Source organism: Eriocheir sinensis, unplaced genomic scaffold (genome assembly GCF_024679095.1).
Source record: "Eriocheir sinensis breed Jianghai 21 unplaced genomic scaffold, ASM2467909v1 Scaffold429, whole genome shotgun sequence".
Classification (NCBI taxonomy): domain Eukaryota; kingdom Metazoa; phylum Arthropoda; class Malacostraca; order Decapoda; family Varunidae; genus Eriocheir; species Eriocheir sinensis.
The window spans coordinates 237501-265400 of NW_026111753.1; the positions used below are offsets into that span (position 1 = coordinate 237501).

At 42.5% G+C, this 27900-nt stretch overlaps 1 long non-coding RNA gene across 1 annotated transcript; it reads left to right on the forward strand.

Annotated features, from left to right (window-relative positions):
* Positions 1 to 1917: 1917 nt before the first annotated feature.
* LOC126992260 (uncharacterized) lies at positions 1918 to 26577 on the forward strand. Its single transcript, XR_007746395.1, has 3 exons — positions 1918 to 3165; positions 3750 to 4098; positions 26547 to 26577. It is a non-coding gene; the product is annotated as an uncharacterized LOC126992260 (long non-coding RNA).
* Positions 26578 to 27900: the final 1323 nt, after the last annotated feature.

Genomic DNA, 27900 nt, shown 5'->3' on the forward strand with positions numbered 1-27900 from the left:
TTTTTTTTAAGGATTACTCCCACGGTTTATTTGTAAGCCTTTTGACAGTTGTGTTCTTCCTGCCGTCTATTATCTATTCAGTTATTTGTGAAAAACTGACAAAAGGGGAAAACTTATTTTGATCGAATTCTAAGAAGCGGTTCTTACTTTCCGAAGCGCTCAGGTGTGAAAAATGTAGAGAATATGACAGGATGGGATAAAAGGATGTGAGTGAGCGCGGAATAAAAATAGGAACGAACAAGAAAGTTGGCGGCTGGAGGCTCGCTGGAGGGGAAGTCTGTTGATAGGCAAGACCCGCGAAGCAAGGCTGTATTCCTTTTTATCGTGAACGCTGCGCTGTGTGATCAGAAACCTTTGATGTGTTGCTGGGACTCATTATACCGCGTTGTTTATGATACAAGAGACAGACCAATAGTTAATAAACACACGAACAGTATTTTATTTCTAAATAGGAAGAAAGAAACTGCCCCCAAAAGGGAGCAAAATTAGTTCCAAGGGTGTCTTTACTTCATCCTTTATACTTCATCTGAACCCGCGCCCCGGGTTCGATCCACTTTGACACTCCTGCCTTGTAGTGTTCCCAAAATATTGAGTACTGACTGTTTACATACTTTCCAACCAGTTCTTCCTTCCAATCTGTATCACTGAAGAATTTCCTTAGTTTTGCATAATTACCTCTTTCGTAGTTTAGCATGTTTTTGGAATTCTCTTCCTCATTTATTACATCATAATTAACCAAAAAGTTATACTCTAGCAGTTTATGATCACTCATCCCCACTGAAGGACTATTCATGATGTTATCCACACCATCCTTTTGTCTTGTGAATACTATATCAAATATCGATGGTTCATCTAGTCCCCTCTTTCCAGTAAAGTACTGAATATGTTGATGCAGAAGTCTTGCATGATTTCCAAGACATATTTATCCCACAAATTGCTGTTACTCTTAACTTCCATATTTTTCCAGTCAATGTTGCTGGTAAAATCTCCATTTATGATTATCCTTTTGTTTTTATCTTTGCATTTTGTAACAGCCTTCTAATGGCTTGAGTTGTATCCTCTTTCATTTTCTTGTATTCATCTTTATCCCATGTTCTGGTTGGAGGAGGCATGTAGATGTTGCCTATAATAACATCTTCCGTTTTTATTTCAACTGCCAGTATTTCAACCTCATCTGGAGTATCAATGTGAATCTGTCTTACTTGCAAGTTGTCACTTGTTATAATAATTACTCCTTCCCCTTGTTTGGTTACTCTATCCTTTCTCCATATGTTGTAATTTTCAAAACCCAACGTATCGTTTGTTATGCTGCTACTCAGTATAGTTTCTATGAGGCAGACTACTTGTGGTTTCCTATCACGTATTATGTACCTCATTCTCCTTAATTTAGAAGTCAACCCATCTACATTTGAATACAATATTTTCAGTGTTGTTTATACAGCGTTCTTCCTTTTCCTTCCATGCTACTTGTTTAGTTATTCCCTTCTGTTTTTGTACCATTTCCTCACTTGCATGCCGACTACTACCTTGTAGAAAAACCTTGAGCGTCTTCCTCAGATCTTTCTGCATTTTTTCTTTCGCTTCCTCAAGTTTTTCTCTCAGTAGTTTTCTGTCTTCCTTGTTTAGGCAACGTCTTATGAAGACATTCTTGAACTCTTCTTCATGGAGTTTGTTCGCATTTCTCAATACCTCTTCCATCATGCTAGTGCTCTGGAATGTCAACTTTATAGGCCTATTTTTCCCTATCTCAAATTTTCCATGCCTGTGGAATTCCTCAATATCCTTGCCACCTATTTCTTCCTGTAGCACCCTATTAGTGATTTCCATGATGTTCTTTAGATCAACATTAACTTCTTGAAACTTATTCTGGATGTCCTCTTTTTTGCAAATTATTACAACAGATTTATTCATGTCTACTGTTTCCCTGATCAGTCTAGGATTTTTCCTGATTACATCTTTGACTTCCTGTGTGATGTCTACTTGACTAGCTTGCCTTTGCTCTACATTTTGACTGTTCTTTATTTCCTCCTGCTGCTTAAGTATCTCAGTAAAGGTAGTTTTTATTTCATCCTTAAATGAGTGTACCTTGTCAACTGATTCTTCAAACTCCTTCTCTTTTTGCAAAATGGTAATTGCCTGCTTGATCACTTCATTTTCTTCTTTTTCTTTCAGTTTCAAGTTGCATTGATACATATCCGCACCCATTTCTTTAATTTTTCTTTCATGTCACTTATTTCTGCCAACAATTCACTGATTTGGCCAACTTTTCTATAACTTCTCTGGTAAGCTTATCTACCTTTTCCTTTAATTTCTCATTTTCCTTCTTATTTTCCTCTGCCTTAGCCTCCACACTCTCTACTCTATCAATAAGACTTTTCACTCCCTCCATGTCCTTCCTGTGCCTCGTAAAGTGGGACATTTATTAACAGTGTATTTACCTAGTTATAGTTTTACAGGGCCTGGGCGTTACGCTCGTGTGGTCCTGTCTCCGTATCTACAGTTATCCAACTTTTCCTTAAAGCTTTGCACACTCCTCGCCGATACTACATCCTCACTTAGTCCGTTCCAAACCTCTATATTTCTTTGTGGGAAGCTATATTTCTTTATGTCTCAAGCATCTTCCCTTCCTCGGATTTTTACTATGTCCTCTTGTGTTCCTGTTGGTAATTTCTTCTATTAGTAGTAACTCTTCATTGTGTGTGTGTGTGTGTGTGTGTGTGTGTGTGTGTGTGTGTGTGAAGGGAGAGGTTTTGTGTCCGGATGTTTCACTTACTCGTCCTGTCCAGTGTGAACACGAGTTGGCAGTGTAGAGAGTATGAATGTGTATAGTTTCTGATGCACGAGTCGTCTGTCACCACCCCCGACTCCTGCAGCCACAGTGCTTACGTTCTTCTGTACTGTGGCAGAGCTTTGTGGCATGGGCGAGGCAGTAGGAACAGCAGCAGCACATATTAGGCGCTGCCCTTTTGACGTGGCTGGGAAGAGCGCATGCGGGCGTGGGTGTGTGGCCAGGACGCCGGGATCCGGGCGGAGCAACACGTGGTCAGTAGGGCCGGGGACGCTCTGCCGTGTGGAGCTTCAGCCGCTCAGTTCGGGAGGCTGTAGCGCTCCGGCTGTTCGCGACCCTTGGCTTGTGTGGCTCCTCAAGCGACGGTGGATCTTCGTGTTCGTATCGTTTCCCCGGTGTTCGCAACGGTTTCTTTGTGCACTGCCTTGTTTCAGAGGGTACCTTAGACGACTGAAGTGAGTGACGAGTTTGTGAAGATGAGTGAAAATGAGATGATTCATGAACTCATCTCAGGGTTATCGTTCCCGGAGGATGCTGGCTAATGACGTAACTTTGGCGTGTTGAGGGATGCTATTTGTCTTGATCGGTGTGGAAGGTTAGCAGGAAAACGATGTGATTACCGGCCTTGCCTTGACAGCCTTGACGCGTGTAACGACAGCAGCTGTTTATATAAATGTTGTTGGCTCAGCGGTGAAGTGACGTGCGTTACGGGTCTAAGCTTCGACACACACACACACACACACACACACACACACACACACACACACACACACACACACACACACACTACAGAATATTTTTCTTAGATATCAAGGCAGAAGAAAAATAATGCCAAGAGAGGAAAAAACAATTTCATGAACGGTAATGTAAATATGTAATAAAGGATACACAAAAAATATAATCAAGCGAAAGACGTTTATTCCTTTCTCTCAATCTATCCCCTGACCCCCTCGACGTTCAGTAATTACATTATGGGTGAAGAAGCTGATGACTGTTGAAGGTAGCGTGAGTGCTCCAGCAAGTAATAATCTTCTGAGAAGACAGTGACGTGATTGGAAACGATTGGTACAAGGAACTGTGCTGGCGGTAGTTGCGGTCCGCGGCAAGTGTGTGTGTGCCAGGCGTACATATGAGTAAGGGGCGTAATCTGGCGGGGGTGTGGGATATGGGGCGACCACCCAACTCCCCGCCAGCCCTGTTGCTGATGATGATGATAATGGCGGCAGCGAGAACCTGCTTGTCCCAGGCCGCCACCGCCTCCCCACAGGTCACAGGGAACAAGCTACTCCTCCACCTTTCCCAAGACTTGCGTGAGTATTCCTGACCTTTGTGTTAACCACTGATGTGTTTTGTTCGTTTCAGTGTCGCCTAACGATATCTTTTTATGTATTTACTGGGTGGGATGCTTTGATGTGGGGTGATGTGTTTTCAGGTGTCATGTGACTCAACGATGCAGTGTTCTCCTTCCCATGTGACTTAAAGAGCATGTGATTTGGTTTTATGATACTGACTCTTGAATGGGGAGGGTTGTTTTGATAGGATAATGTGTGTTTGCGATGTGTGTGTGTGTGTGTGTGTGTGTGTGTGTGTGTGTGTGTGTGTGTGTGTGTGTGTGTGTGTGTGTGTGTAATGCGGCGGATCGTATGAATGAGTGAGTGTCTGGCTGTCGTGGGATTACTCGTACTTGTTCGTGACACAGGGAACCTAGTGTGTATTGAGGTGTCTATTTCGTCCAGTTTATAGCATTTGACACAGTATCCATTGCTGTCAACAGGTTTGCATATTTATTGAAACATAACACTTGCTAGCATGTCATAATTTATAAAGTGGTACACCAAATTGTTGCAAAAGAACCACGGCAGGTAGCATTGATGTCAACAGACGGGACTTTACTGAAGCAAAACACCTGGTAGAATAGGCACCAGCCCCTTCACAACTTACCCTAACTGAACATGGGGCTGGTTAAATGTGTGTTATAGGGCGTGTAATGATAATCTACCTTGCCAAACTAAATACCGTCAGTTACGTGAAACATCAAAGCGGGATTCATCATCAAGCCCTCATCATAATGCACTGCTTATTAAGGATGAACGTTCAAGGACAGAATGTGAAAAAAAAGGTTAAAAAAAAAGCATTAAACTAAGTATGGCCAATTACGCAAACCTATAAAGTGGAATACATGGCCACACCCTCACAATGCACTGCTGATTGGAGGAATTTTCATATAATGGAACATCACATTCATTACAGTTAACGTGTCACACCCGGCGGTAATGAGGGCGAAGTACAGCGCTATACCCAACGTTTTCATCACATTATCTCTATGCTCATTCAAACCATTTCCACAATATTACTCTCATGTTCATACCCGTAACACTTCTCTTAATTACCTGCACTGGAATTCTAAACACATCATACTATGCAACAGGCATCAATGAATGGTAAAATAAAAGAAACTGTAAAAATGTTTTCATTTATTTATTCAATTTTCATTAAAAGCAAGACTATCATCGGGACGAAGTGAAATATAAATATGCGTGCTGCTCTAGGCACATTTTTTTTCAGTTCCATTTCCGCTGAATAACATCAGAAGGTTGAATTAATAAAAATTATATGTTTAAAAATAATGGTGATATATATATATATATATATATATATATATATATATATATATATATATATATATATATATATATATATATATATATATATATATATATATATATATATATATATATATATATATATATATATATATATATATATATATATATATATATATATATATTATGCCAAAATATAATACTGTTGTGACTACTGCAGGATTTTTAGCTACAATTTAGAGTTTACCAATTCTATTTTTACAGTAGGGAGCAGATAGTAGCTACTCGTAGTGAACGTCTGAACTACGCTATGATATTGTACACACACACACACACACACACACACACACACACCAACACACACACACACACTCTCTCTCTCTCTCTCTCTCTCTCTCTCTCTCTCTCTCTCTCTCTCTCTCTCTCTCTCTCTCTCTCTCTCTCTCTCTCTCTCTCTCTCTCTCTCTCTCTCTCTCTCTCTCTCTCTCACACACACACACACACAGGAACAGCGATTAGCGGGGATTTATTTATACTTTTTTTGTTGCCCTTGAGCTGATTGATTCCTCAGATGTAAGCACACACACACACACACACACACACACACACACACACACACACAAACACACACACACACACACACACGTTCATGGTTGCAACTTGAAAATGTTTTAGTATACTATAATAAGACATGGATTTGCTCCTACCCATCAGAGAGAGAGACTCAAATAGATTTACATAGATATTAAGACCACGCAAACCCTAAGTCCCGTATTATGCTTTATATCCTTAACCTAAGTGAAATTATATCAAGTCAAACCACCAAGACTTTTCATTTCGTTTGTAACGATTATTGGATGAAGGAAGTGGTGATCGAGTTTGGTTTTTAATTATTCAATTTCGTTGAACTGTACCACTAAAGGTGGGAGTTTATTCCCTTCTCGTGCTACAACGTTGGCGAAGAAAAAAATTGGTGTAGTATGAATTTATTTGTTTACTCATAAGTTTTGTGATATTTGTCGTTCAAAATATCATCGAACATAAGATTTTGGATTTGTCCACATTCATAAATTTATTATGTATTTGGAAATATTCGATTAATTTTCCTCGGAGATGACGTTTTTCAGGAGGGGACATGTTAAGAGGTGAGAGCCTTTCGTCCTAAGGTTTGTTGCGCAAGGAAGAGATCATTTTTGTTGCTCAATGTTGAACACCTTCAAATTCATCAATGTCTTTCGCATGGCAAGGTGACCGAAACAATACTGCGTATTCTGAATGGGGTCTGACTTAACTATTGTATAGTGGAAGTATAACATCTTTATTCTTGAATTAAAAGTTTTTAATAATGAAGCCAAACATTCTGTTAGCTTTATTTACTGCGTGAATGCATTGATGTGAGAATTTGAGACTAGCGCGTTTTTAACACCCAGGTCCTTGAGACCATGTTTGATTATTATTTTCAGATCACGCATTTCGTAATCAAACCTCCTATTTTTTGTTCGAACTTAAAAAACCTGGCACTAATCTGTATGAAATAGCATCTCCTATCTATCAGACTAAACTCAGATTTTATGCAAATCTTCTTGGAGGCTTTGCCTGTCTTTGTCAGTGAGGACAGAATTGCCAATCTCCGTGTAGTCGGCAAATATAGTAATGTGATTATTGAGTCTAACGGCAACGTTAATGATGTAAATTATGTACATGACAAGACCTAAAATTTAACCCTGAGGGACACCACCAGTAACAGGAGCCCACTCTAAGGCAGCTCCATTAGCCATTAGAGTATTTTGCCATCACTACCTATTTGTTTGATCTTATAAAGTAATTCATGATATGGAATCTTGTCATACGTATTTTGAAAATCAAAATAGACTACGTCAAGTGATTTGGTTGCGTCATAAACTTGAGAAGAGGTTATTATTAAAGGTCAGTCGATTAGACAAACAGTATCTCTTGTAACGGAAGCCATGTTATGAATCATTAGTTAATGAGTGATTTTCAAAGTAATTCACAAGTTTGTCTCTAATTATGCCCCCGGATAGCTTACTACTGAGGTTAGAATAATGCGTCAGATATTACCCTGTATTTTTCTGTCTCATTTATTAAATATATGTGTGAAGGTAGCCATCTTCCAATCCAAAGGTACCATGCCTTTATGCAAGGGCATAGTACTAAACAAGGATGCGAAAGGAGTGAGTATTTCGCTCTTTCTTACTTTAAGTAGTATAGGATATATATTGTCTGGTCCTGCACTCCATTCCTTTATGAACTAAAGTGCATGAATGACTTCATTGGCAATTATTTCAAAGATGGGCAAGATATGAATGTGATTTTTGTAAACACTGTTATAAGTAACAACGTTGGTGGGTGTGGCTGTAATGCTTTTAATATTGAACACCCGAAGATAAATAATTATTAGATATGTCCGCAATGTATTGGTCTTCGATTACTAATTCCCCCTCACATTCAGGTAAGGGTTCAGTCGCACTTCTGATTCCCTTTTTACTGCTTACGTAATTTAAGAAATATTTCGGATTGGTTTTACAGATGACGGCAATATTTTCTTCATACACACGCTCTTCTAATTTTTTCATTCCCCACCTCGTGGCGAATTCCGCACTTTTATTTGCATGCATAACGAGTTTCTCTCCTTGAGAAAATATTTTATTTCGCTGTTAAATCACGTTGAACGCTTGTAATGTTATGTCGTTTCTCGCTAAAATGGACATTTTTAATCTAATGAGTAAGTAATTGACTAAGATTTAGCTATGCTTACTCTACGTTGGAATTTTCTGCTAATTGCATCTCAGTCAGCTTTTGTCGGATTTTTTTGTAAAATTTGCCCTTTTTGAAATTATGTACCATTATTATATTTTCAGTAACTCTTGACTGAGCCCTAATGTCAACGTGTACCAGTCTGTGAAGCAAGAACCGAGACGTTCTCTTACCGTGACATTACTGACAAGATTATCCTGGGTCACTGTAACGAGGTCTAGTGTATTTTTTGTCGAGCTGGTTCTGTAACCTTTGGACTTAAGATGATTATCCTCTATAAATTCCAGCATTTTACGTGATTTGCGTTTTGTTCCTGAGAGTGACATCTAGTTAATATTAGGGAGATTGAGGTCTCCTAATATCAGTGAGAGAGAATGAACGTGTGTGCATGTGTAAGTAAGTAAGTTATGTTTATTACCATTCAAAATATATCACATACAAATTATTTCAATGAATTATGGCACGGTCCCTCGAGCCGAAGTCCCCCGACAGACGGTATTATATATTTACATGCCAAAGATGCGATAGCGGATATAAGGAACGTATATAAAGGCAATGCTCAAAAACTACCTTACACCTTTAGGCAAGTGTAAGAGCCTTATACTCACATATTCGTAATTTTACTCATATTTACCAACATACATTTATTCTCGTATTTACATATATAAACATACCTACAGTATTTACAAACAGTAGACAGCTTCATTTCGTTCATAAACACGCACCACAATACATACTCATACATACACAAACACAAATACAGTATATAACATTGTTGTTTAAAATTGCCACACATTGACACAAGCGCACATGGACACACATACACAAATATAATATATATATATATATATATATATATATATATATATATATATATATATATATATATATATATATATATATATATATATATATATATATATATATATATATACGATAATATATGTGACCTCTTAAAAAATATATATATTTCGAGTAGCATATAAATAAGTTTCTATTGATCTTTTAAATTGTGACAGATTGTTAATGTTTATAATAGACTTTATTTGACGCGGTTTGAGCTCAATGGCAGTTATTTATACTTTTGAAAATAGAGAGTAACAGAAAATACTTTTGGATATTGTGACAATTTAGAAATTTGTTAGTTGAAAATATGGTCTCTGTTGGTTCAAACTTACCCATATCTCGTACATCCAAAAAACACTTATTTTGAGCCACAGTTAACTTTTTTGTGTGTGTGTGTATTATAAATTTCTACTCTTTAGAAATATTCGTGTCCTTGAAATATTCGTCTTTGATGAGAAGCATTACAATCACCGACAAAATGGTAAGCGTTAGTAGGTGTGTGTACATCCTAGCTCGCCATCTATGTTACAGGTGTCTGATTTGCTTCATGTGTTTTGGTCGTCCGTGATAAAAGCGCAGGTATCATTCCTATAAAAAAAAGTACATCGTAAGTTATGTGCCCGTGATAGGGAAGTGTACATGTAACAGTATTCTCACCTGAACTTTACGGAGAACATACACAACTAACATCGTTTTACGAAGACTGTACCTGTTGATTAATATATGTATATCCATGTTAACGCGGATAATCTTAGAAACTTTACCTAAAATACACACACGAACGCATACAAAAATACATTAGGGAAGAAGATTATAAATATATTCAGCTTGACCTCTTTCTTTCTTTAGCTCAAACTTCAGTGTATTTGTGATTTGTGCGTATGTAAATATGTGTTATAGTACGCTACTAATCGTCATGTGCTACATATTAAAGAAGGGCAGGAGGTAGATGAAAATGGAGATGCCTTCCTGTGTGGAGCAAAATTATCTGTGGGTAACGGGAGCAATAGGCGTCCCAGAATTCTGAGGTAATAGAGGCTGGGTCGTTCGTCAGCATAATGGAGGAGTCTGACCCGCTAATGCAGCCACCTCCCGCCCCGGCCCTGCCTCTGTTTCCGCTACAAGCACGTCATTATGTTGCGTTATTATCAACGAGTGTGTGTGTGTGTGTGTGTGTGTGTGTGTGTGTGTGTGTGTGTGTGTGTGTGTGTGTGTGTGTGTGTGTGTGCGTGTGTTTGTAGTCGAACAAGGTCTGACCACGTAATGGACCAAAGATCGCCAGCTAGTACCTTCTATGTATGAGCTAGGAGCTCACAAGTGACAGATCTCTGGGTACGGCTGAACCCGCCACCCCACAACGTTGCAAAGGCTGCCTCCCCGATTTTCAACTGAACTGAACACGGGAGGCGGAACACAACCCTCGAGTGACATCCAGTACCCTTGCTCTGCTTGGTGGACAGGGGCAAGGATTGAAGGAGACTGCCCATCCGAATCCACTCCGCCGGGGAATCATACTCGGGACCTCTAGGTTATGAAGCGAGCGCGCTAACCACTGCACTACAGAGCTCTAAATGTGCTCTCTCTCTCTCTCTCTCTCTCTCTCTCTCTCTCTCTCTCTCTCTCTCTCTCTCTCTCTCTCTCTCTCTCTCTCTCTCTCTCTCTCTCTCTCTCTCTCTCTCTCTCTCTCTCTCTCTCTCTCTCTCTCTCTCTCTCTCTCTCTCTCTCTCTCTCTCTCTCTCTCTCTCTCTCTCTCTCTCTCTCTCTCTCTCTCTCTCTCTGTGTGTGTGTGTGTGTGTCTCTGTCTACATCGTTGATATAAATTATGAAGAGCACTGGGCCAAGAACCGAGCCCTGAGGGACTCCACTAGTGACAGGCGTCCACTCTGAGTTAAATTCGTTGATCACCACTCTTTTTTGTCTACTGCTCAACCGATTCGCGATCCAGTGGTGTACTGTACAGTCAATACCTAGTTGCTTTAATTTATAAAGTAATTTATGGTGTGGAACTTTATCAAACGTTTTCTGGAAAACATGATAGACTACGTCTAGTGATTTGGTTACGTCATAAACAGAGAAGAGGTCGTTATAAAAGGTCGGTAGGTTGGATAGGCAGAATCTCTTGTTAGAAAAGCCATGTTGTGAATCTTTGATTAATGAGCGGCTTTCAAGGTAACTCACACTTTTGTCTCTAATTATGCTCTCGAGTAGCTTACCTACAACTGAAGTTAAACTAATGGACCTGTATTTACCCTTTTTTTATATTGCCCCTCGGAGAGAGCACGGCAACAATTAAAATCACAAAGAAAGCAAGAAAATTCAATTATTTAGTACAGCATTTGTTATCGCTGCAGCCGGTGCGGGGTCGTACATCTCGGCTCCAGTGGTGTTATTTCCCAAGAGCTGTTCGTTTCCTGGAACTCTCTGCCTCTTTAAATATGTAATGCAGAGGAGGCAGAGGCGAATAATAACACATTTAAATCGAGAGCGAATTCCTTTTTTACTTTAGCGGTAACGTAATCACATAAAATTAAGCCTCATTCTGTATTGTTCTCATAATGATATAAAGCCAACTGAATGTCACTTTATTTTCTCATGCTGCTGCTCTCTTATTGCATGATTATCTAGGCCTGTCGAACCTTTTTTATAACTTTTCTTTATTATTTCCATGTAGCCCTGATTCCCTGTGCCCTTGTTCTGTCAGGTCACAAACTTGTTACAGAAATAAATGGATGATGGCTTTGCTCATTATTACTTTCATGACTCTTGACTAGTTCGAGTAATACTTATGTGCTCAGTAGTGTCACTTAAATTACTTATTGTTCTGCGTTATTCATTTATTATTGTTTTTATCCATGTAATAAAGGTTTTTAGTTTCGGGTAATGGATGGTAAGGGTGATTGTGATGTTGAAAGGAAATATTGGCTTTCTCTTCTTCTTGCTGCTTTTTTCATGTTATATAAAAGCGCCTCATGAATAGGATGGTATTACCAGAATATAGATAAAAAGCTATGTAATCGAAAGACGGAATGATTTATCTAAACACGTTGCGGACACCTTCGGAGCTGTGTAGTGCGCGCTGCTGCCGGTGTTCTGGATATTACAATAAGTAAAATATTTGTTTACGAGAACGACATTAATAACTTTGATGAATGCTTCAGAGAGTTCATGTCTTGCACAGAATATCAGTCTCTTTAATAAGTCATGTAGATACCTCCTATTAAAAGATTGACTAATATCCTCTCTCACACACACACACACACACACACACACACACACACACACACACACACACACACACACACACACACACACACACACACACCATTTTTATAGTGGGCAATGATAATCCTAATTTATTTACTAATCCGTGTCGTATGCAGTGTTGAAAATCTACGGAATCGTTTTGCCGTATTGAAATAGCACTAGTTCAACAACAACAACAAAATATTATTGATATACCATGTGCGAACTAAAATGTTATTATGTTTGAGTATTGATATGAAGTGCGTTGTGGCTGTCCTGTTAACGTCAAATACGAATTAACGCGGACAGACTAGAGCTTTGAACGTTATATTTTTCTTTCCTTGACTCGCCTGCTGCCGCTCATCTCTCACTTTGAAGATCATAATAAAGCCAGCTGAGCAGAGCCTTAGAAGTAGAACACAGAGACGTATGAGGGGACCATTTTCTTTGGCGCTCAGTTCCTGGCTGGTCGTAGACTGTGTTACGTTTTCTGTTTCCTTGGTGGTGGCTCGCTATTATTCAGGAAAATATTACTAAGTTGTTGCGATGAAAGTACGAACACGGGGCAGATTTCTGCGGTCACTCAGAAGTTGTGAGGTCATTGGATCAGTTTTATTTCCTTTTTATTCATGAAAGTGAAGGTAAGCGTGATAGTTGCCTAACCTAACCTAACCAACCCCAACATTAAATTGCTGCTGCCTAATCTGCTGCACTACTGCTGTTACTGCTGCTGCTGCTACTGCTGCTGCTGCTACTGCTGCTGCTGCCGGACTCAGATTGGTCTTTACGTTTTCCTGTTTGTGGGTTCTGATGCAGCTGTCGCTGACACCCTAATTACCACCGAATCAGTGTTAATCTAGTGAGGCACTGTGGCGAGTGTAATTTTAATTAGTTGAGAGTAGCAGCAGAAACATATTTCACTACACAAAATCAATGGATTTTAAATTTAGGCTTCGTCGTGTTTCATTCTGTTGAACGGTCATGTTTTGCCTCGCTCTGTGTTTGTTGTGTTAACTTTTTATGAAGGGCTCAAGTTATGTTGTTAAAGCTCCGGACAACGAAATTGACGAGGTATTATGTTTTATTTATTTATTGCCATCTCTATGAAATTACTCGTAGGAAATTATTCTCTCTCTCTCTCTCTCTCTCTCTCTCTCTCTCTCTCTCTCTCTCTCTCTCTCTCTCTCTCTCTCTCTCTCTCTCTCTCTCTCTCTCTCTCTCTCTCTCTCTCTCTCTCTCTCTCTCTCTCTCTCTCTCTCTTCCTACCAATAATATATACACACACACACACACACACACACACACACACACACACACACACACACACACACGTCGGAAAACACATTGAATAATCAACAAGAGTATTCAGCGTGAGGCAAAAGGGAGTATTTTATATGTAAAGGAAAACAAGCGTTCAAGAAAAAGACAAGGTTATGGTTATGAAAAAGTGCTTGTTCTGTTGCAGCCTCTCTTTTTTTCAGTTTTTATCATACTCTTACTTTTTGAGACCATTTTGTTTCCCTCTAGTTGTTTTGCCCCCCTCAACCCTGTCATTCATACAGTCCTCTCTTTCCATCCCTTCTTTTCTTCCCCCCCCTTCTTTCCCTTCCCTCCCTCTGCCCCCCTTTGCCTTTCCCTGATTGCGCCTCCTTCTCCCCCTTTCCATTATCTCCCCTTCTCCTCTGCCTTCCCATATCCCTTACCCTCTCCCACCTACGCCCTTTCCCTTTCTCCCTTCCCCTCTCTCGTCTTCCCTCATCCCATGTCACGCTTGAACAGTTCAATTTAGAGTTTCTACATACATGACAGACACACACGCTCACACACACACACACACACACACACACACACACACACACACACACACACACACACACACACACACACACACACACACACACACGAACATTTATTTCCTTGACCTCTCAGCTTTGAGAGTGGAGGTCGTTCCAGGTCTAATTCAAGAGTTATTCATGAGTTTTATTCGTTGACAACTTCGAAGTAGTAAGTTTCCATTCTTTTGTTGTTCTTCTATTGCGTCTGTGTGCCTCCGCTTCTGAAATGTTTACTCTCTTAATTTGCTTTGCTCTTTGATATAGGCCTTACAAGTTTCAGATAAGTACGTTAATCTCTCTCTCTCTCTCTCTCTCTCTCTCTCTCTCTCTCTCTCTCTCTCTCTCTCTCTCTCTCTCTCTCTCTCTCTCTCTCTCTCTCTCTCTCTCTCTCTCTCTCTCTCTCTCTCTCTCTCTCTCTCTCTCTGTCTTTCCGTCTCTCTCTTTCTCGTAAAAATGACGACAGAAACCACTTCATGTTTCTATTTGGCATTTCTTCGCCTCCTCCTCCTCCTCCTCCTCCTCTTCCTCCTCCTCCTCCTCCTCCTCCTCCTCCTCCTCCGTCTCTGTCTCCTCCTCTTCTCTCCCTCACCATTTTTCTCTTTCCCTCCCTCCTTCCCTGTAAGTTGCTGTTTGTTAACAGTGATTTATCGAGGCTTGTTAAGCTGTATAGTCGACTCTACTCAGAAGGGTGAAGGTGCTGGTAGGAACGGGGGCAGAGAGAGAGAGAGAGAGAGATAGAGAGAGAGAGAGAGAGAGAGAGAGAGAGAAGAAGAACCTTGATATTAATTTCTCCGTTGTAACGTTTTATGCTCTTGAGGAAGCCTGTCTTGCTAGGTGGAGGCTTCCCGAGCCAGAAGGAAGCAGAGGAGGTGATAAGTACGTAGTCTACACTCACATTTACTGCTTTATCTTGCCGCCTCCTACTTATCCAACCTCTCTTCCTCCTCCTCCTTCTCCTCCCCTTCCGACACAATCTTTTCCTACTCCTCTTCCTTCTTCTCCTCTTCCTCCTGCTACACTATCTCTTCTTCCTCCCTTCCTTCTTGCCTTACTTTCTCCTCCTCCTCCTCCTCCTCCTCCTCCTCCTGCACTACCTCCGTCACCTCGTCGTCGTTTCCCCGGAATGAAGTACTCCTCTTAACGCTCCCTGTCCGTTTTAAGTGTCGCTGCAGGAGTTAGGGAAAGAGTGCGACGTCAGCTGCTGTCCTGCCGGCTGACGACACCAAAGGGAGGATGAAGGCAGGCTGGCAGGCAGACAGGCAGACAGGCAGGCAGGCCGGCAGGCAGCCAGGCAGCTAGGCAGAGTTATAGAGCGGGGTGTGTTCTCTTGCTTCCCTATATTTTCATCGTCTGCTTCCCTGGCCTTCCTTCCTTCCTTCCTTCCCGTCCCTTCCCCCCTCCGGCCGCCGCTTCTATTCCTTCCCTGTGAACGGTGATTGCACACGGCCAGATGCTTCTCTTGTTACATTTTCTCCTCTTTTATTTTCCAAGATGATATTCCTCCCGTGGGTTTAATGTTTTATGCTTTTTAGTTCGTCGTCGGCCTCTTCCTCCAGTTGACTATGTGTGAGATCGTTCGGTCTCTTATTTGTTTTTTTTGCTTGTGGGTCTGGTTCTTTTCCTCTCTCTCTCTCTCTCTCTCTCTCTCTCTCTCTCTCTCTCTCTCTCTCTCTCTCTCTCTCTCTCTCTCTCTCTCTCTCTCTCTCTCTCTCTCTCTCTCTCTCTCTCTCTCTCTCTCTCTCTCTCGCTCTCTCTCTCTCTTGTTTAAAAATTTCTTTGTACTCTGCGAACCCAGAAAAAATCTCTCCATATAATATCTCTCCCCAATGTGAGTCTCATTTGAGAAGTAAAACTTAACATTAAATGTGTTAAGGTACCTCGCCGACTCGTTTCAAACTGCGCCAAGTGCTCTGTGAACCCACAAGACTAAAAAAATCCCGCCCAGATAGTAATGCGTTTCAGAACATTTTGTTTTTATGCCGCTCTCCTTCCTCATAATCTTTAAAAATAGGAAACGAAAGAAAAGAAACTTTCATGTTGTTTTCTGTTCCTTATGCATTTTCTTTGCATACAGGAATGTTCTCCTGCACTCGGTTAGTCTTGAGAGAGAGAGAATATTTGTTCGTGTGCACCGGAAGGCGGCGCCGTCCCGTGCAGCTAGTGCCCGCCCCGCAGCCAAGGCCTCGCCGGTGTTGCGCCAGGCGTCGGGACACAGCCCTCACCCGCGAGAACGTGCCGCCGGACGGGGACAGCCGCACTTAACTCAAACGTTTTCTCAACACCGGAACACTATTGAAATGTTTCTGTGGGAAGGAAATGTTCTCGTTGGGAAGAATCTGGGTTCTGTAATTAAGCGAATACACATCCAGTAATTAGATTAACACTAAGAGGAGAAACAGACAGACAGTGACATAGCTGAACAAAACAATAAACACAAACAGACAGACAGGACAGTAAAACAAACAGACACATATGCGGACAGACAGACAGACAGGACAGTAAAGCAGGCAGACAAACATGCAGACACAAGCAGACAGGGAAGACCGTGAAGCAAGCGGACAGACAGGCATACTGGGACCGAAGTAAGTAGTCTGACAGACATCCTTACACAGACAGAAAGGGAAACCGGCGGTGACCAAGGAAAGCAGCGAGACGATCAGACAACAAGGAAGACAGAGGAGCAGACAGACAGATAGTTAGATTCACACACACACACACACACACACACACACACACACACACACACTCAAGCTCCTCGTTGGCCGTGCTTCCAGTAGGTACACATGCGAGCTTGAGGAACCACGCAGGTAGTATGGATTCTCGAAAGGGCCACTCGGGAGCCCTCGTAAACCCCTTCTCAGGACGAGGTTTGGAGCTAAGTGCAGCGAGGGCGGCCAGGAGGGGCTAAGGCGCGGCCATGAGTCCCGGCTGCTCTAACACGATTCAGTCAACCGGCCACTCTGTTCTCATGCCGGTGTTTCATAGAAGTAAGGCATATAATAATATAACCTTGTCTCCGTAAGAATGATGTAATTAACAATGCTCCAGGCTTTTATTTTTCACTGTAATATACTTTCAGTAAATAATGAGGTTCGTTCACATAGAAATGGTTTTGACATTCCCTCAACGCTCACATTTCCTCGGGTCGTCTTTTTTTTCCTATGTCTGGTTATTTGGCCCGCGGCGAGGAGCTCATTTATTCATGTTTTCTTTCTGTCAAAATGACTCTATTGCTATCAAGCCGCAGGAAGGCGGCCGCTCTCGTCTTTGCGGCGGCTTTACAGAAAAATATCTTACCTGCCTCTTTGTGGATATCAACATTATCTTCCTCTTTTACGTAATACAATTGACTAGTTTGTTTGTCTGTTTTGTAATGTGTGTGTGCGCGTGCGAGAGAGAGAGAGAGAGAGAGAGAGAGATACCGGCAGGAGCACAAAGGAGGATCCTGCTCGGCGGTGAGAGGGTAAAACTCGACGCAGCTCAGAAGTATGCAAGTTTAGTTGTACTTAAAAGAGATGAACTTCCCTCTCTTTCCCCTCCTCGTCCCTCTTGTCCTCGGCTTGTCCTCGCCCTCCTTTTCCTCCTCTTCCTCCTCCTCCTCCTCCTGCGGAAAGGAGAAACCCGGAGCTAACTTCTTCGCGTGGAAGCAAAAGTTGTTTGCTGGATTCGTTCTATTCTGTGCGTCGTCCTTTGAGCGCAGTCGTGGGAAAACTATGAAAACGGATCTAAAAAAGGGGAGAATGTTTAACAAGTTTCCCTTTGTCGTTTTGTCTCTGTGGTCGTCTGTGTATGTGGGAAGGAGAGGGGAGGGGCGGGAAGTGGTTGTGCGCCTGCGTGTTTAGTGAACATGAAGTGATACAAAGTGATCTCTGAATGGAGGTTTTCCCAGGCAGGCAACGTGGCGCCCTCTGCCCTCAGGCGCGGCAACATATGAAGTCAAACATTTGCTTTTCTTTTGTTAATGTTAATAAATATGAGCAATTTACTTTCCCTTTGTAAGTTTTTAGACTGCCTTAAAGAGCAATTTCTCTCTCTCTCTCTCTCTCTCTCTCTCTCTCTCTCTCTCTCTCTCTCTCTCTCTCTCTCTCTCTCTCTCTCTCTCTCTCTCTCTCTCTCTCTCTCTCTCTCTATGCTTCCTTCTCTACATATTTGACTCCTCATTGTCCTTTTCCCTCTCCTTCTCTGTCCTCTCTCCCTCTTCCTTCCTCTTTACTTCTCTCCCTTCCTTATCTTTGTCTTTCCCATCTTCTCTCCTTCCTTCTCTTCTTACCTCCCTCTCGCTCTTCCTTAATCCTTCCTTACTTCCCTCGTTATTGCCTTCCTCTTTCCTTCCGTTTCTCCTATCTCCCCTCCAGTTCTTCCTCATTCCTTGTTCCAGATTCCTTCCTTCCTTCCTTCCTTTCTTCCTTCCTTCATTAGTTCCGTTCCTCACTCCATTCTTCCCTCTTGCACTTCCTTTTTTCCTTCCTTTCATACGTCCTCTCTTGAATCCTCCTTATCTCTTTCCTTCCGGTTTCATTCCCTCCTTTCTTTCCTTCCTGTCTTTTTTTTTTCTCCATATCTCGTTCTTTACCTAACAGTCACCTTTTTCTTCGCTCTCTACATCCAGCATAGTTTTTTTTCCTTCACATACCATTACTTTCCTATTTTTCCTTTTTCCGTCTTCCTCCATGTCCTTATCCTCCTCCTCTTTCTTTTCGTCGTCCTCCTCCTCCTCCATTAGATGAAACACAGACAAAACCTTAATGCGTCGCTTACCTGCCTGGGTTTCTTGCCTCGGCACATCTGCCTCAGAGCACCCGGAGCGAAATTCGTAATCTTTTTTCCTTCTCTGTTCTCCGGTGAACGCACACGCGCTAGAAACCATCAGTGAACTAAAAAGAGGAAATTGAAGTTACCAAAACTTTATGAATAATTGGTGTGTAACAGTGTATTGTTGCATAGTAATTGTTAAACACACACACACACACACACACACACACACACACGCGCGCACACACACACACACACACACACACACACACACACACACACACACACACACACACACACACACACACACTTTCTACATGTTTACATGTAAGTCGTAATGAAATTGAATTGCTCGCTCTGATAAAGTTCACCAAATATCAAGTCAAACATTGGCAATGAAATCGTTGAATTCTTTTTAATTAACTGGAATAAAAATGAGATTCTCTGTTAACTATCCAACCTATCGAATGTTATCAGTCAATCTTTATAAGAGTTTCCCCTTCATGCGCAGCAAGTTTGGAAGAAAATAACAGACCTATTTATACCTTGGAGTACAAAGGTAATGAAACACAGGCACGCTATACATCTGCGAGGCAATGAACTGATAAAGCGAGGCAGCCTGATGGCCTAATGTTATTACGGGGAGGGGGAGGAGGAGGAGTAAGAGGATGGGGGAAGGGAGAGGGGTGAAAGGGGGTAAGAGGGGAAAGAGAGAGTATTGTGGGATGGATGGAGTGGAGGCGGGGCGGAAGGAGGGTAAAGGTGAAGGAAGAGTAGACGGAAAGAGGAAGATACTAAGGGAAGGGAAAAGTTATTGAGGTAGGGAGCCAGGGAGGAGGAGGAAGAAAGGATATGAAGAGGAGAGGGAATGAGGAAGATACGAATAGAGGGGAAAAGGTATTGAGGTAGGGAGACAGGGAGGGAGGGAGGGAAGAAAGGATATGAAGAGGAGAGGGAAAGCGAGAGAGATAAGAAGAGGAGAAGGAAGGGCGTATCAAGAGAGGAAGGGAGGAAAGAAAAGTAAAGGCAGGGAGTATCAACAGAAGGAGGTAGGCAAGATGGGGGGAAAAGATCAAGGGAGAGAGGCAAGCTGGGACGAGTGGGTGCAGTAAGGGAGGAAGGAATGGGAGGAAGAACAGGATATACCAAACAGGCAAGAAGGTAGAAGAGTAATGACCGCAAGTACAGTGTTGATAGCAGCCGTAAAAGTAATGGGAGGAGATGGGCGAGGACAGATGCTGGAGGTGTAACGACAGATTGTAAAAGATTGACGAGATGTGCAGGAGAGGGGTAATGGCAGCTGTTTAGAGTAGTAATGGTGACTCGTAAACGGACGGACAGCGCGAGGAGAAGTAACGACAAAAAAAGGAGAAAAGTAACACATCTTTGGGTGAAAATATAATAAATGAAATATATATCTTCCACATAGTTACAGCGACGACATGTACCCACTACCCCCCCCCCAAAAAAAAAAAAAAAGAAACAGTCGACTAATAACAACAACATGTAACTAGAAGAAGAGAAACGACAATACTTTTGGGAGAAGAAAAAAATGTAATTATTTGACGCAGGCGACTTATTTCATTCGTCTTGTGCCGCTCTCTCTTTCTTTTTCTTGCTCTCTCGCTCCCGCTCGTTCCACGTTACTAATGAAGAGAGGAGGGAAAAGAAAATGACACGACCATTTACTCTGCCATCCTGCCATTCCTCATTAGTTACCTCACGCTCCCTCCCGCCCTTCCTCCCTTCCTCCGTCCCTCCCATTCCTCCCTCCTTTCCTCCCCTCCTTCTCCCTGCGGCCATCTTTCCTCCCCTATTTCTCCCTACATCTATTTGTTCCTCCATATCTCCCCTTGGTTGCTCCCCTCACTGAAATATGTTGTGCACTCTTAGGGAACTCTCTCTCTCTCTCTCTCTCTCTCTCTCTCTCTCTCTCTCTCTCTCTCTCTCTCTCTCTCTCTCTCTCTCTCTCTCTCTCTCTCTCTCTCTCTCTCTCTCTCTCTCTCTCTCTCTCTCTCTCTCTCTCTCTCTCTCTCTCTCTCTCTCTCTCTCTCTCTCTCTCTGGGTATGGTTTAGGGTATATATATTTATTTTCACCATATACAAAGGTGTTTACGGAGATAAGCTTTTGAAGGATTAGGCTATTTCATGATTCTAACGGGTGAAACATTGTGAATAGACGCGCATGATTTGTTTACCGGATGAATATTGTTTCCGAAAATACGAATGAAACTACGCAGAACAAAGCGTTTCGATAAGCTGATGATACGTATGATAAACTCCTTGCTTTGTAGATAGTGAAGCACGGATGAAATGTTAGCGATAGGAAACCGTGGCGTCCCTTACCGAAAATGGCTTTGGCTATTGTGTGAAGGAGTGGAGTTCGAGTGCATCGCAGGCTATCGCCACTCAGTACAGCGCCCGGCTATTACTTTGATGAACCCTGATTAAACGGCACGAAACGCCGCCTCCGAATTCCCTGCACGTGGTTAGTTAGCCAGACCGAGTCATGCGCCATTACCCTTATGCTGCAGAGCTCAGGTGCAGCGCGAGTCCCCGGCAGGTGTGCGTCCAGCCGTCCCTCTGCTCACTGTAGCGTTCCTTTGTGCAATAATCATAACATTGAAGTGCAGTACCTCTAGCTGCCACTCCTCCCTCCTCCTCCTCCTCCTTTCCCTCCCCCTCCACATCCCTCCCCGCCATCCCAATACCCATTCCGTCCTCATTTTCCCTCCTCCTCCACTATTGTCCTATTCAGTAAGGGCCTGTTATAGTTTCCGCTCGCACATCATTCATCCGGCACACTAGTCTGCACTCGGAGCGGAGATGCGGCGGTCTTTTTTTCCCTTCTTTTCTCGGTGGTTTCTTTGCGGCGGGGAGCGGGCGCTGGAGAGAAAGCAGCCTTGTTCTCTGCGGCCTCTCTGTGTCTTTCCTTCTGCTTCTACTCCTTTTTGTTCCTCCTCTGTCTGTTCTTTTTTTTTCCTTTTTTGTGTATTCTTCTTAATCCTTCTTCTCTTGTTCTTCCTCTTCCTCCTTTTCTTCCCTCTCGTCCTCCTCCTCCTCCTCCGTCTCCTTCTCTTCTTCCTCTTGCTCCTTCTCTTCCTCTTTTTCTTCTTTTTTTTCTCCTCCTCCTCCTCCTTCTCCTAATCCTCCTGACTTCCCTTTTTGCTGCTGCTGCTGCTGCTGCTGCTGCTGCTGCTTCTGCTTCTCTGTACGTTCTTTTCCCTTCATTTTTTTTTGTTTTTTCGTATTTCCTTTGTGTCTTTATACTTCCTCCAGTTGCACCAATTTTGCACGGTGCAAATACTTTGCAGAACAGACTCAGCATCATTTACGGCAGGTGTAGCAGCATCATTGTAGACCAGTAGACTTTATTATTATTATTATTATTATTATTATTATTATTATTATTATTATTATTATTATTATTATTATCATCATCATCTCTGCTCTTCCAAGTCTCTTCATCTTCAGGCTCACCTGCGTTCATTGGCGTGCCTCATTTTCATACTCATTTTCTCCTCTGCCGCCTCTTCTCCTCCTCCTCTTCCTCCTCCTCTACTCCCTTCATTATCCCCTCCTCTTTTCTCCCCTCCCTCTCGTTCCTCGGCCGTTCTTACCTCCTCCTCCTCCTCCTCCTCTTGGCTTCTCCTCCCCCACTCTTCTTACCTGCCCGTCCCTCCTTCTCTTCCTGCTTATAACCTTAATTAACTCCACCATTATCACCACCACATCATCATCGCCAGCAGCATTGAGCCATCCTGAGCCACTAGTGCAGGACGAGCGCCACACTGGCACCCTAATCAACCTGCGCTTCCATCATCACCTGGGCGTCAGCGAGGGAAGGTAAGATGCCGCTCACACCTTTCGCTTCCCTCACCTCATTACCATCAGCACCGCCACCGCCACCATCGTCACCTGGGTAGTGGCGAGAGGTGAAATGCCGCGCGCACCTTTCTTTCCTACCTCACCATCAAAACCATTATTCATCACCTTTGGGGCGGCGCTGGTGATGTTCTTCCTCTTACTCGCCTTCACCTCCCGCCACACTGCTGCTGTTACTGATGATGATGATGATGATAGTGATGATTCTCTGTCGGATAGGGAAAGGAGGCTTGCTCTCTTATCTCTCTTCAGCTCTATCATGTCTAGCGTCCGTTCTCTTGATGCAGTTGGTTAAGATCATGGAAAAAAATATACAAAGTCATAATAGAAAGGTAGAGAATAGTGTTAATCTGCTCTTATTTCGCACGCTCGTCCATTGGTGTATGTTTATTTCATTAATGTATATATTCGCTGTGTTGCTGTAGCTGCCTGCTCGGGATTAAAAAAAATGTTAGATTAAAACGCGAGAGGATAATGTTTGCGAGCATTGCAGAAAGATTACGTTCATACATTACATAGTAATTATATTGCTGTATATTTCTATTAATGTATAAATTCATTGTGTTGATAGAGCTGCTTGGGAATAAAGAAATTACAAATACAAGATTAAAACACGAGAGAATAATGTTTGCGAGTAGTACAGCAAAATTACATTCACAGTTTATCCAATTCTTTTATAACCCTTTTTTAACCCGGTAGCAGCGATGGGCCAAATTTGTGGTTTTACCGTGTACCAGCGACGGGCCAAATTTTTGCCATGATATAAACCCCCCAAAAAAACAGATGATGCCTAAACTGATCACAAATGCGTTAATGTATACTTTGAAATGGTTTGCGTGAGTGATGATTTTTTCTCCTTCTCGCTTAGAGGGACCTTTAAGAAACATGATCCCCGCAGCTACCGGGTTAATATGTTTTTTTTTATTTTTTATTGCTGCAACTGGTTATTTCTCCTCTTTGGCCTCACCTGCTCACCTAATTCACCTGCTCACTTACACTCAATTGCTTGTCTGTATACCTCCTTACCTAACTCACCTACCTACCTATTTCACCTGCTTGCCTGTATACCTCCCTACCTAACACCTGCTTGCCTTGAATACCTGCCTACCTAACTCATCTGCTCGCCTGCATACCGCTTTCCATCATCACCGTATAACCAGCTTTGAAGCGCTAGTTTTCCTCCGTTTGATAATATTACCTTTCCCCCAAAAAAACACGGGAATCGGATTAGTTCCAGTCTTTTCCGTTTCACCCTCCCTATACCGTATTTTTTTTATTCTTCGTTCATCTGACCTTTTTTCTTCTTTTCTGATCCTCCCTTACTTCGTTACCACCCTTATCCTCCCCCTCCCCCCCTCCCCCCCTCTCACCATCCCCTTCCGTTTCATTTTTTCCTGTGTCATGTATTTTTGTGTATTTTTAGTTCCCTCTCCCTTTACAGCTTGCCTTTTTCTTTTTATTTTGTGTTTTTATTCCTTGCTCCATTCCAACACTTCCCTCTCTCTCCTCTTGTTTTGCCTTGTTAATTTGTATGGGAAAGCATTTTTACGTCATCTCATTTCAAATTCAGTTTTTTTTTTTTTCGGAGAGCGTAATCACATTTCACACATTTTATTTCCATTTTTGCAGACCCGTTGCTTATGGTTTGGTTCCATATTTTTATCTTATTTCTTTTTTATATATCAACTCACAGTTAATATTTTTTAGTTGTGTGATTTCGTTTAACAGTATATTAATGGTTATTTTATATATCAATGCACAACTTCTACTTTTATTTTTTTCTATAATCTTTTAATGATTTTTGTTTAGTTTGCTTCATATTCCAAACCTGAATAGTTTCAGAGTGTCGCCGGGCGCAGAGAAAATATCGAGTAATGGTTGGGATTTGCATAAGTACGATTCTCGTGTGTCGTTCAACAAAGTATATTAAAGTTTAATATTGAGTCTTTCGGAGTTGACTTGTTTTTGGTGGGTGAAGTTGTAGGAGTTTTTATATATATTTTTTTGATGAGAGAGAGAGAGAGAGAGAGAGAGAGAGAGAGAGAGAGAGAGAGAGAGAGAGAGGAGAGGAGAGAGAGAGAGAGAGAGAGAGAGAGAGAGAGAGAGAGAGAGAGAGAGAGAGAGAGAGAGAGAGAGAGAGAGAAGAGGAGAGAAGAGAAGAGAAGAGGAGAGATGAGAAGAGGAGAGAGGAGTGAGAAACAAACAGAGGATAGAGTCTTTGTCCGCCTCGCTGGCCAACCAACTAGCGGGGCGGATAAACAAAAAAACAGACACATAGACGGACACACAGACGGACAGACGGACAAATAATAAGGGTGTGATCCGCGCGGCTGGTGGGGAGAGTAACAACCTCGTCTCTTGATGGAAGAAATCAAGCGGGACGAGGGAGCTGAGGGGAGGGAGGAAGAAGGGAGATGAGAGGGGAAACGGAGGAGAAAAAAAAGCGAATAGACGTACAACCAGGGAGCAGAAAGACGAGTATGTGTCTGCTAAGAGGAAGAGGAGGAGTAGAAGGAGGAGGAGGAGGAGGAGGAAGGGGAGCTGAGGAAGAGGAAGAGGAAGAGGATATTGAAGAGAACGGACGAGAAGGGGAAGCGAGGTAGATGACATATTTGGAATGAAAGCATGAGGTAGAGAGAGAGAGAGAGAGAGAGAGAGAGAGAGAGAGAGAGAGAGAGAGAGAGAGAGAGAGAGAGAGAGAGAGAGAGAGAGAGAGATTGAGACTGAGAGGACTTCGTAGATGGAAGGACGAAAGGAAGACGTAAATGAAGAGCAATAGAGGAGGAGGAGGAGGAGGAAGAGGAAGAAGAAGTAGAGGACACAGACAGTTGAGAAGGACGAAGAGAACGAGGATGAAAGGGGACGTGGACGGCATCGGTAGTGTGGAGGAGAGGAAGATGGAATGGAGGAGGTCTTTGAAATCGGAGGAGGGGAAGGAGGAGGAGTAGGAGGAGGAGGAGAAGAAGGAATAAAAGAAAGTAAAGTAGCAAAGAGCGGTAGAAGGAGGAGGAGGAGGAGGAGGCGGTGTACGTAGGAGGAGTTGTTTAGGGAGATAGAGATAGAAAAAGAGAAAGAGAGAGGGGGAGAGCCGATACGGTAGGAGGAATAGGAATAAAGGGAGGAAGGAAGCGACGGGGAAGGGAAGACATATTGATGTGAGGATTCAGCGTCGTCGGAATGAGATCTTTGGACAGGTCATTAGGCGTCCCCGCACCCCAAGCAGCTGATTGTTCCCCCGTGAGAGAGAGAGAGAGAGAGAGAGAGAGAGAGAGAGAGAGAGAGAGAGAGAGAGAGAGAGAGAGAGAGAGAGAGAGAGAGAGAGAGAGAGAGAGAGAGAGAGAGAGAGAGAGAGAGAGAGAGAGAGGGTAACAAAAAGCTGAGTAATCGTGTTCCTGTATTTTTTCTCAGTAACTCTTGGTAGCCCCGAACAGGTTTACTCATTTTCTTCTTCAGATTATTTTCAGGTTATAACGAATCACGAAGTAACAGATTGTAGGAAAGAAAAATATGTTTAGTGATCGTGTGTTGCGACTTTGATAACCCCCCGCTGTTGTTTTTTTCACTTGTTTGATTTTACACATCTTAACACGGACGACTAGATCTGACTTCTCTTCCGTGATATGATGAAAGAGCAAGAATGAAAAACAAGGTTACGTCATGAGCTGTTCGTTACTTTAGGTACGTCTGCTGGTGGCTCGCATATTTGTCATTCAGTTTTCTGTTGTTAGTTTAGTTTGTTTGATTTTTCTTGCTAGAAATGACGAGTCCAAATACACGTGAATACCAATGAATATTATCTCACTTTTTTTTCTTCCGCAGGTGAGTCCGACACACGCCTGCCCCAGGAGGGTGAGTACCGGGAACGAAGGGATCTTATTTTATATTCTAATCTCTTTCTCAAAGTTTTAGATATTTATCTGGTAATTCATTTTTTTCATATATGTTTGGAAATTTTATCTTCTTTTGTTTTCATGGTCATTGTTGTTGGCTGTCTCCGATGTATTATCCGCTTGAATCCAGTGTATTTACGGCTTGTTTAGAATAAATATATTTAAGTAATTAGTATGGGATAAAACAGGAACCATGCTATACGGTGAATAATTAGAGAATTTTAGATTCGCAGATTAAATAGATTTACTAAGTATTTCTGATTACAGGGAATGGAAAGATAACTCAGAGACTAAAAGTAGGTCTGATGAATTTGGGGAGAAATCAAATTAATGTCTGACTCTCAGGTGGCGGGATAACAAACACTGGTCGGAAACGAAATCCCTGGGAGAGTACAGGCATACACATTTCTAGGAAAAATAATTAGTGCAAATCCAGCCTGGAAAAATAAACCAGCATAAAAATAGGAATGTAATATAGAGTTTTCGGTAATCCTGTACTGTCATTAAAAGCTGTGGCGAGCCTAGTAGTGGGAGTGAAATTGAACGAAATGGATAAGCATAATTACAAGCGTTGCTCCGTCATAGCGATGGGAAGAAGACGAAGGAAACTGAAATGGAAGCTTGGAAAATAGTCAACGGGTGTGTGACGCAGAGAGAGAGAGAGAGAGAGAGAGAGAGAGAGAGAGAGAGTGAGTGTATGTGTGTGTGTGTGTGTGTGTGTGCCCGTGCGCGCAAGAAATTCAAAAGTAAAGTAATTTGACATCAAAGTCATGAGAAAATAAACATGCAATCTCTCTCTCTCTCTCTCTCTCAACAGAGATGAAAGTGCCGTCGCCTGAGTCATTAATTAGGCTCAGCAGCCTTTACCTTCCTTTGCCTAAGCTCGATCTTCGCCCTTGCCTTCGTCTTCTTCTCCTTCTTCTCCTCCTTCTCCTCCTTCTCATCTTTCTCCTCCTTCTCCTCTTTCTCCTCCTTCTTCTTCTTCTTCCCCTCCTCCTCCTCTTCTTCCTTTTTCTTCTGCTCCTTTCTCAGGGTATCCCCTGCGCCTCCTTCTCTTCTTTCAAACGTCCAAAGTCCATCCGTAATCATTTACACCGTCATTAATTCATATGCGCTTCCGAGGTGTAGCGGTTAGCAGACACGGCGACGAATCTGCGGGCCCGGTATCGATCCCATCCCGGGGCAGTCGGCGCACAGCCCACCCGGGCTTCCATTTTCCCATTAGGACTGGGCGATAAATGGCTAACTGGGAAAACGTGGGGAAATTAAACTGTAGTAACCCA